At 30.0% G+C, this 6,000-nt stretch overlaps 1 long non-coding RNA gene across 1 annotated transcript; it reads right to left on the bottom strand.

Annotated features, from left to right (window-relative positions):
• Positions 1-335: 335 nt before the first annotated feature.
• Positions 336-5,970, bottom strand: LOC124357613. The gene is made up of 2 exons (XR_006921955.1): positions 5,873-5,970; positions 336-568 (listed from the first exon to the last, which is right to left on the bottom strand). It is a non-coding gene; the product is annotated as an uncharacterized LOC124357613 (long non-coding RNA).
• Between the last annotated feature and the right edge of the window lie 30 nt (positions 5,971-6,000).

Below are 6,000 nucleotides of genomic sequence, written 5' to 3'. Positions count from 1 at the left end.
TAATATATCCTTCATGTGTTGTTTGCAGATCAACAGTGACTCCTTGATTACCACTAATTTAAAAAAATAACTATAGCACTTTAAAAACATATAGATGCCGTAGTGGAAGTATTTTTAACTAAAAAAACAGTGGAAAAGCATGTTCACATCTATTTTTCGGAAAAATAAATCTGATGAATAATTTTTTAATAGTTTTAATTTCCTTTAATGTGATGGAAATGTACTGCACCAGCATGACAGACCATAGTTTAGTTAGAATGAACAAATGCATAACATATTTTTATTATTAAATCGTCATGACAAAGTTGTCTAATAAAATAAAATTTTCTAAGAAATGCAAGCAAATATGTTTTAATTGTTTTTACATGTACTTTCCACAGAAGGTTTTCAACAATGTGGAGTCCCAAATACTTCACAGCATTGCTCTGAGTAAGGGTAACATAATCACACAGATTCTGTTGATAGCTCAAACATAGTGAAGTCAATACTTATTGCCACTTAGTACAGAAATTGGTATTGTCAAATTTGGCTCATTTAGTAGTCCGCTTTCGATATACAGTAGTCGAATCTGTAACCAAATTCAAATATTACAATATTATACATTAAATTATAAATCTTAGTTTCAAGTAACAAAACAAATTTCTACAATGACATGTACAATAGACGTTTTCATTTTATCTTGTTATTACTGCAAAAAGATAAAATTGGGATTAATACTCTTTTTTTTATGGTGCTGATCTTAAATCTTTGATCGATCTTTTTCTGGCACGCTTTCTTTGAAAATTTAATTTCAAAATAGAAGAGCCATCCTATCCCCAAAAGAAAAAAAGCAACAGCTAAAAGTAATAAATCCTAAAAATATTTTGGAAATGGTTACTAATCAGTACTAAAATATTAAATTGACCAAGACCAAAGTCTGTGGCAACTTGAGAATGTATATAAGTGGTCCAAGTTGTAATTGGTCTCCAGCCAGCAATATTCTAGTTAAGTCAATCCTGTTGCCACTTAGAAGTACAGAAATTGGAATAACGACATTCGGCACACTTACTAGTCCGTTTTCATCGACATACAAGTAGCCGAATTGAATTTCAGGGATACTTTCCAGTTTGAAACCAAATTCAAATATTACAATAATACGTTAAATTATAAATCTTAATTTTAAGTAACAAAACAAACTTCTTCTACAATGGAATGTACAATAGACATCTTTTCATTTTATCTTATTAATACTGTAAAAAGGTTAAATTGGGATAGACTCTTCTTTTATGGTGTTAATCATAAATATTTGATCGATCTTTTTGTGTGTTCATATAACATTTTGTAACTTATGTAATGGTTTTCCTATAGCTTTAAAAGGCTAAATCCTCACAAAATAAGTAATATTCCTATTTCCCAGCATCAGGGAAAGGTGAAATTTTACTAATTTGTGATTTATTCTCCAGATAGGGAAACTAAAACATTAAATAATACCATTAATACCTAAGGGTTCAATCATCCCTTGGTTCTTCTTTCTCAATAGGAGTAACATTAAAGGATTTTGAAATTATTATTAGAATAATTAATAATAATAATTAATTAATAATTATTAAGAATTCTTTAATAATTAATATTATTATAGAACTAAAAGTGAACAAAATATTTAACAATACATACTGTACATAAAACATATTTTACTATGCAGTAATGTAACTAAGGAGGATTAGGAGGATTGGATCTCTTCCCAACAACTCATAAAATTAAATAACAATCATATAACAGCAATTCAACTTGCTTGCAATTCAGCAGTCAAATGTGAATGTTGAGTTTAGCTACAGTTCACCTCCCTCTTAGTGCGGAGCGTCTAGATCCAACGTGATCACTAGTGATGGGATAACTGAACGGTTTTTATAACCGACTAACCAGTCAGTTATTTTAGTCGAACGAATAACCGATTATTTTTTTAATTCCAGATTGGCCTGTTCACTTAATTGTGCTGCACCCAATTTATTTAGTGATATTATAAGTTTATTTACACATTACCAGCACACTTAAATAAGTAGACTACCGTTGTGCTACTTTTAATATACGGCAATAAATTTTCCAATTTCATATTTAATGAAAACCTTTCAATCACGAAACACCTTGACTATAACAAAAATACAATCTTTTTATGTATGTCTTATAAGAAAGTCATTCATCTGATGTTTGATATGGAAGATCTTTGATTTCAAGTGAAGTAGGTAATGTTTACAATAGAGCCTAAATAAATCAAAATTAAAACTGGTCATCAGTTATTGTTGATGTTTTATTTCATGTAGGCCTTATTAATTTTCAAATCAAATCACAAATAAGACTACATTAGAAGAAAAAATAGTAAGCTATAAATAAAATACAAAGAAAACCTTAATATAATATAAAAGTTATAATATAATAAGAATAAAATGAGTAAGTCACACATATAAAACACTTTTTATACTAAACATAATAAAGGAGGTTAATTTATCATTATTCAATTACAATTACGGGTACTTTGGGATTATACCGACCACACTAGTATGAAGAACACAAAAATAGAAATTTATAGAAACAAACATGATAGAACGAAAAAACAACTCTTCAATTACAAAATTACAAACTTACAAGCATTTCCAGGTATTGTGATCGGTATTGTTGTCGCTGTTATCTTATCTTTCTCGAGAATCCTGATTACGGCAGGCCGCGCGGCATCACGTGATTTGCACGGTACATAATTGCCTTTCCATTACAATTCAATTTATATTTCTGATTAGCCCCTCTAGAATTTGATATTTTACTGATAGGTACTATCTCGAGGGATGTTTTTCTTTCGTCGACATCAGCGCGGGGCAGCACCGAATGTGCTGCCAAAGCCCGCGCTGATGGCCGGAGGCACTCGCATTTTGGGTGGCGGAATGTGATCAAGAATAAAAACAAGTTTTTAGTGTTTTTTTAATAAAGAGTTTAGTTTGGTAAATGATTGTTTTTGTTGAATTTTTGTGTTTGGAGAAATGTAGAGGTAAAACACGGAAGTACAACAAAGCGATGCACCAGCTGAACGGGCGGCGAGACTGCAATCACGTTATCTACTAGACGCTCGACTTTGACCTCTGTCTGAGGATGGGGAGGGGTTTGCGATAAGACAATTCCTGTTTTATATTGACGAAATATTGTTCTACGCTAATCTAGTAATCAGTAGAAACGAAATGTGAAATAACGATTCATGTCTGGGTGTGGTCGGTATAATCCCAAAGTACCCAATTACGTTTGACTTCAAGAACAAACAATGGCTGGATTTGAAAATAAACACGAAAAAATTTACAATTTCAATAATGCTGTAGATGGAGCTTATATTGGTCACTGTTAAATTACATTAAAATACAAAACCAATATTTAATACATTTTATTGTGAGGCCTTTCGATATCCAAGATACCTTCATCAGACACATCACAAAATAAATACAAAAAGTAAATTTGATTATTAATAATAGTTAACATATGTGATTTAATAATAATTTGTCTTGGGTGGCGTAGTGTGTAAATATAATTAAATTATTACTGGTATTATACTATATAAATTTTGAATGTTATTTTTGTAATTTTCGTTTTAGTAATATTGAATTTTGAATTGGTCCATCTTCTTGATTTAATAGATCTTCTGTGTTTGTTTGATTTATGTAATATGACTCCCATGCATTTACACATTAAATTCAACAGAAAAGAAAAATCTGCCGTCGCACACCACTGCATCAATACCGGACATACTATATCGCAGAAAAACTTAAAACATGTTAACACTCCAAAATATTTAAATGCATGAGAGTCATATTACATAAATCAAACAAACACAGAAGATCTATTAAATCAAGAAGATGGACCAATTCAAAATTCAATATTACTAAAACGAAAATTACAAAAATAACATTCAAAATTTATATAGTATAATACCAGTAATAATTTAATTATATTTACACACTACGCCACCCAAGACAAATTATTATTAAATCACATATGTTAACTATTATTAATAATCAAATTTACTTTTTGTATTTATTTTGTGATGTGTCTGATGAAGGTATCTTGGATATCGAAAGGCCTCACAATAAAATGTATTAAATATTGGTTTTGTATTTTAATGTAATTTCAATAATACTGGTATGTTGCAAACACACTATGTTTCACGTCTTATTATATTATTAAGACCCTGCCTTTAATTAATTGATAGTAACCTCAACTCAGCTATTAGCTCAGAGGTGCCTACCCATTGTACTTTTATCTACTTTTGTGATATATTTTTGTGTTAACAAATGATTTTAATGTACTTTGGAAATAAAGATTCTTGATTCTTTGATATTTTCAATGGAACCTTAAAAGAACATAACAATTAACGGGAAAATGAAAAATTAACGCACTATATTTACATCAAGTAACAAAGACTAATTCAAACATATAAAACACACAAATAAATTAAAACTATCTTAAACAAAATGGTTACAAGCAGTTTAGAATAAATGTTTAAAAATATTTCATTCACATTTAAAAATATTTTATCAACCACTTTATCATCCATGTCACCGTCAATTACGCAATGAACGGTACTTTGGGATTATACCGACCACACCAGTATGAAGAACACGAAAATATAAATTTATAGAAATAAACATGATAGAATGAAAAAACAACTCTTTAATTACAAAATTATAAACTTACAAGCATTTCCAGGTATTGTGATCGGTATTGTGTAATCGCTGTTATCTTATCTTTCTCGAGAATCCCGATTACGGCAGGCCGTGCGGCATCACATGATTTACACGGTACATAATTGCCTTTCCATTACAATTCAATTTATATTTCTGATCAGCCCCTCTAGAATTTGATATTTTACTGATAGGTACTATCTCGAGGGATGTTTTTCTTTCATTGACTATATTGCCCGTGCTGCGTTCCTGTCTCAAAAGGAATGGTTCTTTTCCCATTCCAAGGGAAAATTATAGTGTTCAAAAATTATAGTGATCAAAAATTTCAAACCAACCCCGAACCGGCTAATAAAGTTCTAAACTCATAGTATTAATTCTGTTTATTCATTTTAGATATATAATTTTGAAATGTAATATTAATATATAATATCTAATAGACTACAATATAATTACCTTCTAAATGACAATATTGTAATTTATTTTAATTACGAATCACCAAAGTTAACAGAAAGGTAATTGCTAAATCACGAGACTCGCATAACTAAAATAACTGATTAAAATAAACGACTAATTCAAGTAGGCCTACAGACTACGTTTGTACAATCAGTTAACTTAGGCTACTGAGAATTAGTCTGTAGAAAATTTAGTCTTAAGACTAATTTTAATTAACCAATACGAATAAATAACTACTTCAAGTATGGACTAAGTATACACTATTAATTAACTTATTGAAAATTAGTCTATACAAAATTTAGTCTTAAGACTAATTCAAAATAACCGATGAGAATAAATTACTTCCAATATAGACTAAGTCTGCACAATCAGTTACGTTAACTTATAGAAAAATCTTTAAAAAAAAAGAAAAATCTAAAGACTAATTTAACTTAACTGGTTGCAGTAAAAATAACTGACTAATCAGTTAAATTAAAATAACTGAACTAACCAGTTATTTTCATTCATTTATTACCACCACTAGTGATCAGACTTTACTCAGGCATTCAGTAATGTCAATGAACTCCTAAAGATCATAATTTTGAACAGCTAATTTGCAATAGTCTTAACATCATTCTTTACTGTTGTTGATGGTAGTTGTGTATTAGTGGTTTTTATTAATAATGAGTGCCGACAGTTAGTAGTAATAAAAAATATAGGGTACAATAATAGTATGAACAGCTATATACCTCCATATTCTCCGTCTCGGCGGAGCTAAGGGCCGGCCCTCCGACATGTCCGGTCAAGCCCCGTACACAGAAGGAAATGAAATCAGAAGTACGCTAATTAGTGATGCGCGATTACGAGATGTTACAAT

The sequence above is a fragment of the Homalodisca vitripennis genome, chromosome 3, assembly GCF_021130785.1.
Source record: "Homalodisca vitripennis isolate AUS2020 chromosome 3, UT_GWSS_2.1, whole genome shotgun sequence".
Taxonomy (NCBI): Eukaryota; Metazoa; Arthropoda; class Insecta; order Hemiptera; family Cicadellidae; genus Homalodisca; species Homalodisca vitripennis.
Note: the sequence above shows the minus strand (reverse complement) of the source record. Positions and strands in the feature narration are given on the sequence as shown.